Below are 12,020 nucleotides of genomic sequence, written 5' to 3'. Positions count from 1 at the left end.
CCTGGGTTAAAGGATGACTGAATAGCAACCCTAAATATAGAGCCCTCCAGAGAGCTAGACAAATTTGTTTACATTCCAGGGTGGTGAAGGTAGTAAGGTAGAGACCTTCCCATGCTCTGAGAGCATTTGTTTACATTCCAGAGCAAAGATCTATGCACCACCCCCCTGCCCCAACCCTGTACTCTGTCCCTTTCTCTTCCCAGAGGAGAGAATGGGAAGACATGTCAGCTGCCCTATAGCCTATAAAAGCTGTGAGTTTCACAATGTGGTGTTCCTCTCATGGAGTACCTATGCAGGTCCACCTAGCTCTTTCAGAGCTTTCACATGGGGAAACTATGACATGGGGACCAGATACAAGATGCTCTGTGAGGAAATAAGAGGTATTTTTTTTTTCTGATCCATATATGGCAGTATAACTTGCTAACTTGCAAGTAGGGTAATATCTCAAACTCTGCCCAGTTTCAGACTTAACACTATATCCTAGATTGCTCAAGGTAAGTTTACACCTCCTATATAGAATAATTAATAGACCTCATTTCATTCTTAAAACTGTCCCTGTTCAGAAGGTAAATGATACGTTCACCCAACATACAACTCACATAATCTCAAGAGGTATCCTTCAATACCTAATACATAATCTCAAGAGGTATCCTTCAATATTACCTAATTTTCTGCAGGTTTGGTTATTTGGTGACCATTCTTTTTATTTGCCAACTCCGATTGCCATTAGGTTACAATGCTAACTCAGGTTATATTGCCATTGAAATAGTAAAATTGTCCCTTGAGGCTTCTCCCTTTCAATTCCTCTAGAACTTGGTACCTGTGTTGAAGCACGCATCTTCTGCTTTGTCTTGCAGTATATTTATGTATGCTTCTCATTCCCTATACCTGTCTACAATATTTTTCTCCACTGACATCCATAGTCCGGACTTACGCAAATGAATAAAATACCTCTTGGATAAGGCAAATAATTATCCTCAGATTTAACTGCTTCAAGGTTCAATTTGTATTCAGGTTTACTAAGCATATGGTTTACCTGTGCCCAAGTTGTATGACAACTCTCGTGTGGCAATTTAAACAGGGCTGATATTGATTTTTCTCCACAAATGGAAGAGTGAGACACAATATTAAATCATTTATCCCAGGTTAATGGCAAAAGGGAAAACAAAACTACAAAATATAGCTACTGGAATTTCTGTTCAGCATTCTATCCTCAGTATGACTGTGTGTTTCTATTTTGCGTGTTTACTCTGTAATGTATTTATTGTGTGATATATATAATGTATTTCATTCATTATAAAGCATGTTTCTGAAATATTGGTCCTGCCTTCTAACACATTAATAATAATTCATTCATAAGAACTATTTTTTAATTTACAGTATTGATTTTATATATATTCATATATATTTAATATTCTGGAAGTATATTGATAGGTTCAGAAATAGAAGTTTTTTTTTTCAAATTTAGGATGCAAATGCATTTAACTATATTACAAAATTTTCTACCACTGGGAGACAGTATACTGCAGCTTCAAATTACAAAACTAATGTATATTAAAGTAAATTTAATTTAAATTACAAAATTTTCTACAACTGGAAAAAATCATAGTCTAGCCCCCTTAAATTACAAAAATAATGTTTTCCCTTTGCCATTCATTCCCAAACAAAATAATTTAAGTGTATCCCAGACAACCATAGAGGTCCTAGGATCCTTCTTATATTTATGAGAGAAGCTACCTACTGGTAATGATTTATTTATATTCTATTTATTTTTGCGAGAGAGAGAAAGACAGAGAGAGAAAGAAAGACAGAGTGCATGTGGGGGAGGGGCAGATAAAGGGGTAGACACAGAATCTGAAGCAGGCTCCATGCTCCGAAATGTCAGCACAGAGCCCAATGTGGGGCTCAAACTCACAAACCATGAGAACATGACCTGAGCTGAAGTCAGACATTTAACTACTGAGCTAACCAGGCACCCTGCTGAACTCCTACTTTTAATCCAATTCTTAACCACCACCACAACTTCCACCACCACCTACTCCTCAGTCCTTCCCACACTGGTTTCAATCCCTTGACATATATTTTCCTTGCAGTGAAGATCCTGTCCCTTGTCCTTCATTGGCCTTCCATTCTATAGGCTCTTGCCTGCTGCCATCTGCTAGACCCAATGTCTCCTCCAAAGATCTTTCACGCAACTCTTCATGTCCCTGTCTAGGCCTCCAACCAGTCATTTGGACCTCCTCAGAAAACTCAGCATCCTAATACTTTATCCTACAGAGTAATTTTCTCTTTCTTTTGGTCTTTACCTCTTCAACCCAAATTAGGCATGTAGTCTTTTTTTACCATTATTATTTTTATGTTAAAAGAAAACATGTTGTCTTCCCAAATAAAAAGAGCAATTGTGTTCAGGGTTAACATTCAAACTGTTTAGCAGAAAAAAAAAAAAAAAAAAAAAAAAAGACAAAGGTACCAAGCTACCAGAACTGACCATAGTGAGGCTGCAACTCTGTACATGTGCTGCCAAAACGAGAACAGCAAGGCTGCAATTCTGAGTGACAATCCAGTGGGAGAGGGATTCCTCTGACTTCTTCAAGCAGTGATTCTCAAACCTGGCTGCATGTTAGAATCACCTGGAAAGCTTTTCAAGCCCATCAATGATTGGACCCAAGCCCAGTCCAGTTGAATTGTAATCTCTAAGGAAGGGGTCCAGTATTGGTATGTCTCAGAACCTTTGCAGCTGTTTTTTTTTTTATTGCAAAATGATCACTACAATAAAGCTAGTTAATATCTGTCACCATACATAGTTGAAGAATCTTTTCCTTGTGATGAGAACTTCTAAGATCTACTCTCTTGGCAACTTTCAAATATGCACTATTGTACTATTAACTATAGTCACCAATTTTGCAGCTGATTTTAATGTGCAGACAGGTCCAACAATCACTGGGTTGGATGAATGAGATATGCAGCCATGACTATTACTGCTCAAACTGTTGCCAGTTCTTGACATAGCTTTTCTTCTGTTCTTCTGAGGCCCATGGGGGGAAGTGAATTGACCAAATTCAACACAAGAATCAGTGGCTAAATAGAAACTCTCTCTTGATTTTCTGATTCCCAGACCAGTCTTCTTTCCACTGCACCAGGATCCTACAGTATAAACTTAGCATGCTGCATATTACCACATTATATATGTATTTGTTACAGTCGCCACTTGTGATTAGTCACATGATTCTATGTATACTTAATGACCTACTTTCTCGAATGCTCACCAAAGGCAGTTGTTGAGGATGAACAGGCTTTCATCCTGATTGGTCTGGCTATTTAAGATCCACCGTGCAATGTCTTGCAATAAGTAGGTAGTAGCGTTATTGTCCTAATTGTCATTGCAGACTGAGGAAACCAAAGCATAAACAAAGAAGAGGTACAAAGCATCGGAGGAAATGCTCTGTAACTCTGATCTCATTGCAATATCCAAATGCCATCTTGTACCAAGAGGAATCTGTGGGAATGCAAGTGAGCAATATTTACAGCATCTGTGTAAGGGGATAGCTGAACCAGTAGTGCAGGTTCAGTAGGAGTAGAGAAAATTTATGCTCAGTTTGTTCCCTTATTTTATTTATTTATTTATTTTTAAATTTTTTTTAACGTTTATTTATTTTTGAGACAGAGAGAGACACAGCATGAACGGGGGAGGGGCAGAGAGAGAGGGAGACACAGAATCGGAAGCAGGCTCCAGGCTCTGAGCCATCAGCCCAGAGCCCAACGCCAGGCTCGAACTCGCGGACTGCAAGATCGTGACCTGAGCTGAAGTCGGACGCTTAACCGACTGAGCCACCCAGGTGCCCCGAGTTTGTTCCCTTATTTTAGAGATGAAGCCAAAGTCATGCAGTGGGTTGGGATGCAGAACTACAAGTAGGAACTGGGTAGCCTGATCATCACTGGACTGCTATATCAACTCTACTGTGATGTAAGATGTAGTGCCCCTTAGAGCATTCCTTATAAAGGAAGGGAGAAGGGAGGGAGGAAGACAGAGAAAGAGAGAGATTATCTATATTCATTGTAATTAATCCATCAAACTTGTCTCATCCTAGTATCTGAATTTCATTTCAGGCCATCTGTGAAAAAATAAAATAAAGTAAAATAAAAAACAGACTTTTTAACTATCAAGCAAAATTACCTCCCCAATAGTATTTAATAATATTAAGAAGTAATCTATACATTAGTTTTAATTTCTCAATTTCATGTAATATTATAATGTTAATTTGATATAAGGTGTAACCATTGGCCTATCGGGGCTGGAAAATATAATCCTTCCAAGATAGTAGTTGACCCTTCAACAACACAGATTTGAACTGCGTGGGTCCACTCATACACAGATTTTTTTTATAGTACAGTATTGTCAATATATTTTCTCTCCTCATGATTTTCGTAACAACATTTTCTTTCCCCTAGCTTACTGTATTGTAAAAATACAGTATGTAATACATATAACATACAAAATATGTGTTATCAACTGTTTCTATTATTGGTAAGGCCTCCGGCCAACAGTAGACAATTAGTAAAGTCAGGTTATATTCAGATTTTTGACTGTGCAAGGGGTCAGTGTCCCCAAACCCCTTGTGTTCAAAGGCCAACTGTATTTAGACCATTGAGGCTGTGGGGTAGGATTAGGGTGAAAGGAATCTCTGGTAAGTTTCTTTCCCTTTTCCCAGAGGCATGGGGAGAATTACTCTGTGCAAAATGCCTTGGGCTCTTCGAAGGAGAGCTGCCATAACAGTATAAATTTACAATTGTTTTGGACATGAAAAGGAACAGGAACTCTAGTGACACTAGTAACTAACACAATTCTGAATTTTGAGGGTAAAATCCTGTACTCTAGTTCTTCCTAGGTCAGTTTTGAATGTTATAAATACAACCCCAATTATAAAATGTTTCATTATAGCAATATAGAAAGCTTGTTTGCCATATGCCTAGTGGTGTGAAGAGCTTTTCATTCCGTGAAAACAAAGATCTCAGAGCCAATAATAAACAATGTTAACAGGGTCTTGCTGTCATATTTAATGTGTAGAGAAAAAAAGAAAGAAAGAAAATCCAAACTGCAGCCTTAGGCTGGCAGTCTGTAGCTCAGCCTCTCTGCATTTTAACCGGACTAAAATATTAAATATTTAGGCTCAAGGGATCTGTGATAGTTTAGATCCAGCTGTAATATTGGTTTAACAACCAGGAAAAATAACTTTCCACCTCAGAAGCAAAATTAAAGTAACAATCATTAAACTGGTATAATTGAGTGTTGTAACTTTGAACTATGATTCAAATAGAGGTGTACATTTTCTCATTGTTTCAAATTGTCAATAATTAAAGACATTATTTGGGGCGCCTGGGTGGCTCAGTCGGTTAAGCATCCGACTTTGGCTCAGGTCATGATCTCGCAGTCCGTGAGTTTGAGCCCCGCATCAGGCTTTGTGCTGACAGCTCAGAGCCTGGAGCCTGTTTCAGATTCTGTGTCTCCCTCTCTCTCTGACCCTCCCCCGTCATGCTGTCTCTCCCTGTCTCAAAAATAAATAAACGTTAAAATAAATTTTAAAAAGACATCATTTAATGTAGTTTATGTAGCAACCATTAAATAACTCAAGAATGGGAATGCCTAATAAACTGTATAAATGTATTTTACTGATGCACAGTTTTCTACATAGCTCTATGTGTACATATAAATATACCTCATTAATCCAGACACCACTAGTTTATGGAGTGGATTAATACAGACACTGAGTATTTTTGAAACTGTTCAGACACAGAATCTATGTTTGGATTAAAGATACAGCATTTAAATGAGTTGAGTGCTGAAAGGAAAAGAGAAGGAAGCTCATTGTCTTAAAGATTCTTTTAGGTTAGATTTTTATAACTGGATTACTATTTTGAAATTGAAGTGTTAATTGCAGAGTGTGTTGAAAGTCACTGAATGAAAAGTATCTAGGAGGCAGAACAGCATGGCTGTTAGAGTGAACCTACTAGGATTGAATCCTAGCTCTGCCACTCACCTAGCTAGGTAAGCTGTATTTAATGAAAAACGACTTTAATGAACAAAAGGGGGAAAGTACTTGCAATTCAGTCTGCTCAAAAAATCTTGATCACACGATTACCATGTCATTGGTCTTACCCAGACTCTGACTCAAGTAGACAATGATTCATTAAATAATAGAACCCCAAAGTATCCCTGATACTCAGGTATTGATTCCACAAATAAACCTCATCACTGGCTCAAAGCTATCCTAAAATAAGGCTGTCTGTGAGGTAGAAAGCCAGGACGTGGCCTACAAGGCCCCAAGAACCAGGCCATTTTGGCAAATCATTGGACATCTCTGTGCTCCACTGTCCTTCATTAGTAAAACGGAGAGAATGCTAACTCTTAACATTTGTTGGAAGGATTCAATTAAATGAAATAATGCTTTGATAAACGGCAATTTTATTGATAGGAACATAATGACATCAACATAATTTTTAAAACAAACATTTGGTCTAAGAGAAAATGTTTTAATAGTAGTCATTTGAACATAACTAGGGTATTGAAATTCAGATAATCAACTTTTTTTTTTTAAGTGAAAGCAGCAGCATCTGTTGACCTATTCTAGAGTTATTTAGTGGTTGCTAAATAAACTACATTATTCATAGTCTTTGCTAGTAGTCCAAATTCAAAAAGTAAATAATTTGCACAAAACCATATAACTAGATAAAATCTTAAATGTATTGGTCAGAGTTCTCCAGAAAACAGAACCAATAGGAGATACATACATGTATACATATATTATAGAGTATTGATTCAAGTGATTATGGATCCTGAAAACTCCCACAATCTGCCCTCTGCAAGCTGGAGACCCGGGAAGGCTGGTAATCTAGTTCAAAAGCCTGAAAGCCCAAGAGCCAGTGGTATAGATTCCAGTCCGAGTTTGAACACCTGAGGACCAGAAGTGCCAAGAGCAAGAGCAGATTAATATCCTAGCTCAAGCAATCAGGTAGAGAGTGAATTCAATTTTCCTCTGCCTTTTTGTTCTGTTCAGGCCCTCAACAATTGGATGATGCCCATCCACACTGGGGACCTGCAACAATCTGGTCATCCCTTGGCCCAGTCAAGTTGAAACATAAAACTAACAATCACACCAAGTGTCTTGCTTCCCAGTTCATTATCATTCTTTTATGATTGCAGATTTTATTCCTCCTCCTTTTGGTTCCCCTTATTTTTTCTATTTGCTGAATCATTTTTTCATGAAATCTTACTTGAAATCCAGAAAAAGTTGGAAAGGATCTTTGGCCCCCCATCAACCCTCAGAGACCCTATGCCCTTGAGCCACCTTTTTGAGGGAACCCTCAGGCTCTGTGTAATACAGATGGAAAACCATTCTGTTCCACATTAATGTAGTTTCTACAGTCTATTTGAGAAAAGTAATTAAAGAATTGAATATTCTTGTTCACACTTGAAAGTAATAAATCTATTTGAACATTATACTAAATTTAGCAAGGCTTCTTCTATTATTAATTATTGAAGGAATATCAGATACATGTATTGAACTTACTAAAAGCCTTTTTCTTCGTGGAGCTTGTATGATAAAATATGACAAAATGTGATAAAAATCTAATTTAGTAGAGAACACATTTTCATGTGACTTTCTAGTATTTTAATGCCTTTCATGCCATATTTTATTTCTCCTGAAAAAAATAGTGGTTAGAATATGACTATATATATATATATATATATATATATATATATATATATGTAATTATATATATCTTGCTCTTATATATGTAAGAGAGCAAGCACGAAACAAAATGACTACCTAGTACAGTTGGGCTAGCACCAAGCCTTTTACGTTTATTTTCTCGCTTGATTCTCATGTAATGGACTCAACGATGCCTGAGTAAGAATGAGGCCACATTAGTATTAATATTCAATTTTGTTTGTTCTGTTTTTCACCTGCTAAGCACAGACTTCCTAGTCCCATTGATATTGAGCATTATTTTTTGTGCTTACTTGCCATCCTTGTATCTTATTTGCTGAAATGTGTGTTCAAGCATTTTGCCAATTGTTTACTTGGTTATTTTCCTAATATTGAGTTTTGAAAGTTCTTTATAAAATCTGAATATAAGCCTTTTAGCGGACTTATAAATATTTTCTTTACATCTGTGGCTTTTCCTTTTGATCTCTCAGTGATGTCTTTGAAACAGCAGGAGTTTTTAATTTTGATGAAGTCTAATTTATCACTATTTTGTGTATTATCTAAGAAATCCATACAATAACCCTCATCATGGATCATTATTACATGCTTCTTTGCATGCATTGTAATTTATTGGATGCAAGACATTGTGATTTTTACCTTGTTGAGCAATGCTGAATATTTTTGTAGATATTATTGGCTTTTGTTCTAGGATGCAGTAAAGTTGCTTGCAAGCAGTTTGACCCTTTAAAATCTAAGTTTTAAGGTTTTTTAGGCAGGACTGGAACAGTGCTCAGTCTAAGGCTAATTATTCCTAAAACTGAAGGAAGGCCTTTATGTACTCTACCCAATACCCTACTAATTATGAAATTTTCCAGTCTGGCAGGTAGACACTGGTGCTGTTTCTGGCCTTGTGTAAGTGCAGACACTATTACCTGAAATCCTTTCAGGAAGTTATTTTCTGGGCTCAGGTCATTTGCTCACTTGAATACACAGATCAGACTCTCCTAATTCCCAAGGGGCACCTTCAGAGTTCTTTCTCTGTAAGGACCTCTTCTGTTCAATATTCTGTCCAGCAAATTCTAATAAACTTTCCCTGGACTCTCAGCATTGTCCCCTCAACCCAAAATGTTCACTGGTTTCTGCCTGGAAGCATTCTCAAGGTGTAATATGGGTAATCATATGACTCAGCTTGTTCATTTGCTCTCTCTCAGGAGTTACTATGTTTTATTATCTAATGTCCAAAGACTTGAAAACTATTGTTTCAATATATTTTGTACATTTTTTATTGTTGTAGTTTCATGCCAGAGAGTATACCCAGTCCCTGTCACTATGTCTTGGTCAAAGTATAGAACTTCCTCCTGATTTTTAATTGGAAGCATGGTTACTTTAAATATGTTGGAATAAGAAGACTGACAAATACAAATACAAACTTCATTTTAAAGTGCCACTTTGGAGAATCCAAGGGCAATATGAAGACACAGGGATTAGGGGAGAAAAGGAAGAGCTGACACGTTACGAATGGTTCTGAATCAACAGAACACAAAGGTCTTTCCTTTCAAGCCATCGCATTGCACAGCACTAGCAGCATCACAGCACATGTTATATAAGGCTGACCTACCTTAAAATGCATGAATCAACCTTTATTTAGAATTAATTTTTGATCCTTTGACCTTTTATGAATTCTTAGCATCAAAATGTCAAAAGGCTTTGAAAGTTTAATCAAAATGATGTCATTCCTTCTCATGGTCAAATCTGCACTGTGCCTTTTGATAGTGCCTATGAATATTACAGCTATTTTAACTCTCATCAACTCTCTTATATTTCTTATAAAGGATAAGGTGAGGAGACTAAAAAGTGATGTATACATTGATTAAATGACCACAATGTCAAATCTAAGCAAATATTGACCTGCAACACCTAAACCATCAATCAAATGATTTTGGAATTGATCTCAGAAAAAAATATATGGGCCTGCAAGAAAATCTGTCCGATTTTTTTGCCCTTTCTTTTCTGCCTATACTCTTGGCTTCTATTCAGTTTTGTGCTTCTAAACTTTGCCCTGCAAAGCTTGAGCAAAAAAAAAGAACCCGAGGAAGGGGCATCTGCTGCTTACTACTAAGAGTTGTGCCAGGCAGGTTGCAGAGGCAATAGAGTCTCAGTGAACTGGGGCAATGAAGCCAATCAAGAATTAAGATGACTCAGGGGAGCCTGGGTGGCTTAGTTCGTTAAACATCCAATTTAGGCTCAGGTCGTGATCTCACAGTTCACGCATTCAAGCCTCAAGTCGGGCGCTGTGCTGACAGCTCAGAGCCTGAAATCTGCTTTGGATTCTGTGTCCCCCTCTCTCTCTGACCCTCTCCTGCTCACACTCTGTCTCTGTCTCTCTCTCTCTCTCAAAAATAAACATTAAAAATATTAAAAGAATTAAGATGACTCAAAATAATTTGTGCTCTAGTTGCCTAATGCAGTGACATCAGTTGGCGACATAGGAATAAATTCCTAAGCTACTGAACCTGAGTGGCAGAAAGTAAAGGAATTACCATATGCTGTAGAAATTGCCAAACCTAGAGAACTTCAGAATGGATATCAAAGGTCTTACTCAGACTTTGCAAGGTGAACAACCACAGTCAAGTTTTAAATGAATTATACTGAAGACAAAAAAATAGGAGTTATTAGTAGCTTATCAAGTATCTGCCACTGTGTTCACACCTTGAGACATATTTCAGTCAATCCTCATACCAATCATGGAAGGGTTGTACTACTGTCCACATTTCACAGAGGAGAAAACTAAGGCAGTTAATTAACTAATTAACTGAGACACTATTTGAATCTAGGCCTAATTCCAAAGACTTCTTTATTTTTTTAATGTATCCATGTTTGAATACATAATAGATGCACATGGTACAGAATTAAAAAGGGTAAAAATGTCATAAAAGTAAGTTTTCTTCCAATCTATTCCCAGATGCACAGTTCCCCTCCCAAGTGACAACTTAATTAATTTCTGTATACTTCTACAGATGTTTTACCAACTATAATGGTAGACACGTCCATTTTTCCTTACAGTTGCATTAGTATTTGCTTCATGTATTTTGATGGTCTGTTAGGTTCATGGTAGTTTAAAACTGTTACATCTTCTTAGAGAATGGACTCATATTATAATTTTGTGATGCTCCTCAGTATCACTAATGATCTTCCTTGTTCTGAAATCTACTTTGCATGATATTAATGTAGCTCTTCCATCTCTCTTTTGATGAGTACTAGCTTGTTTTACCTTCTTCCTTCTCTTTCATCTTAGTCTTTATGTTTAAAATAGATTACTTGTTCTGCCATTGCAATTTTATGATGGATCCAAGAAAGGCATTAATTTTCATCTGTCCAACCTTTTAAGGTCATGGACAATAACTTCCAAACTGTTTACAGGTCAAAGCTGAAACCAGAAGTGTTCTCAGCCTAATTATTTTTAAAGATAATTTCTTCTCAGAGACAATGAACATACATTTTAATACAGAGAAAGTCTTATCTTTCTCTTGACTACAGCAGTAGAATATGCATTGAACACTTAAGAGTTACATACATTGCTTTAAAATATGATTAAAAAAGAGTTACTAGGATTCAGCTGTATATATCATTTAAGGTTGGATTTACATTTGTTGTAAGACTGTTCTTACTAACTGTACATTTGGTACTAACTCTGAGAAAGCATTAAAATCCAAGGAACCTAAGTTAAACAAAGACCTATATTTTTTTTTGAAAAGAAAACATATATAATTTATTTGAAAAACACTGCAAACTGTCTTAAAGTGATCTTAATTGTTCCTTGGCCATAATTTTCTTTGGATCTGCATCCTGCTATTGGTTTGGGACATTACATAAATGCAATTCCATAATTTATTAAAGAGAAGCCATCCGTGGGTGCCTGGGTGGCTTAGTCGGCTAAGTGTCTGACTCTTGGTTTTGGCTCAGGTCATGATCTCACGGTACATGGGATGGAGCTCCACATCAGGCTCCTTGCTGACACAAAGCCTGCTTGGGATTCTCTCTCTCTCTCTCTCTCTCTTTCTCTCTCTTTCTCTTTCTCTCTCTTTCTCCTTCTCTCCATCTCCTCTGTCTCTATCTCTCTCAAAACAAATAAAATTTAAAAAAAAGAGAGAGAGAAACCATTCGTACATTTTATAGAAGTGTTTATTAATCTAACCAGCCTTTTTTTAAAAAAAGCTTATTTATTTATTTTGAGAGAGTAAGGTAGAGCATGAGTGGGGGAAGGGCAGAGAGAGAGAGAGAATCTCAAGGAGATTCCATGCTGTCAGCACAGAG

General features: G+C 36.9%; 2 long non-coding RNA genes across 7 annotated transcripts in view; one reads left to right on the top strand and one right to left on the bottom strand.

The window, feature by feature from the left end:
• LOC123608597 overlaps positions 1-12,020 on the bottom strand; it is a 395,339-nt gene that overhangs the window by 252,020 nt on the left and 131,299 nt on the right. The window lies entirely within an intron of this gene.
• LOC123608598 overlaps positions 1-12,020 on the top strand; it is an 86,695-nt gene that overhangs the window by 17,297 nt on the left and 57,378 nt on the right. The window lies entirely within an intron of this gene.

The sequence above is a fragment of the Leopardus geoffroyi genome, chromosome B2 (genome assembly GCF_018350155.1).
Source record: "Leopardus geoffroyi isolate Oge1 chromosome B2, O.geoffroyi_Oge1_pat1.0, whole genome shotgun sequence".
In the NCBI taxonomy this organism is placed as follows: Eukaryota; Metazoa; Chordata; class Mammalia; order Carnivora; family Felidae; genus Leopardus; species Leopardus geoffroyi.
The sequence above is the reverse complement of the archived record's forward strand: the minus strand, read 5'-3'. Positions and strand labels throughout refer to the sequence as shown.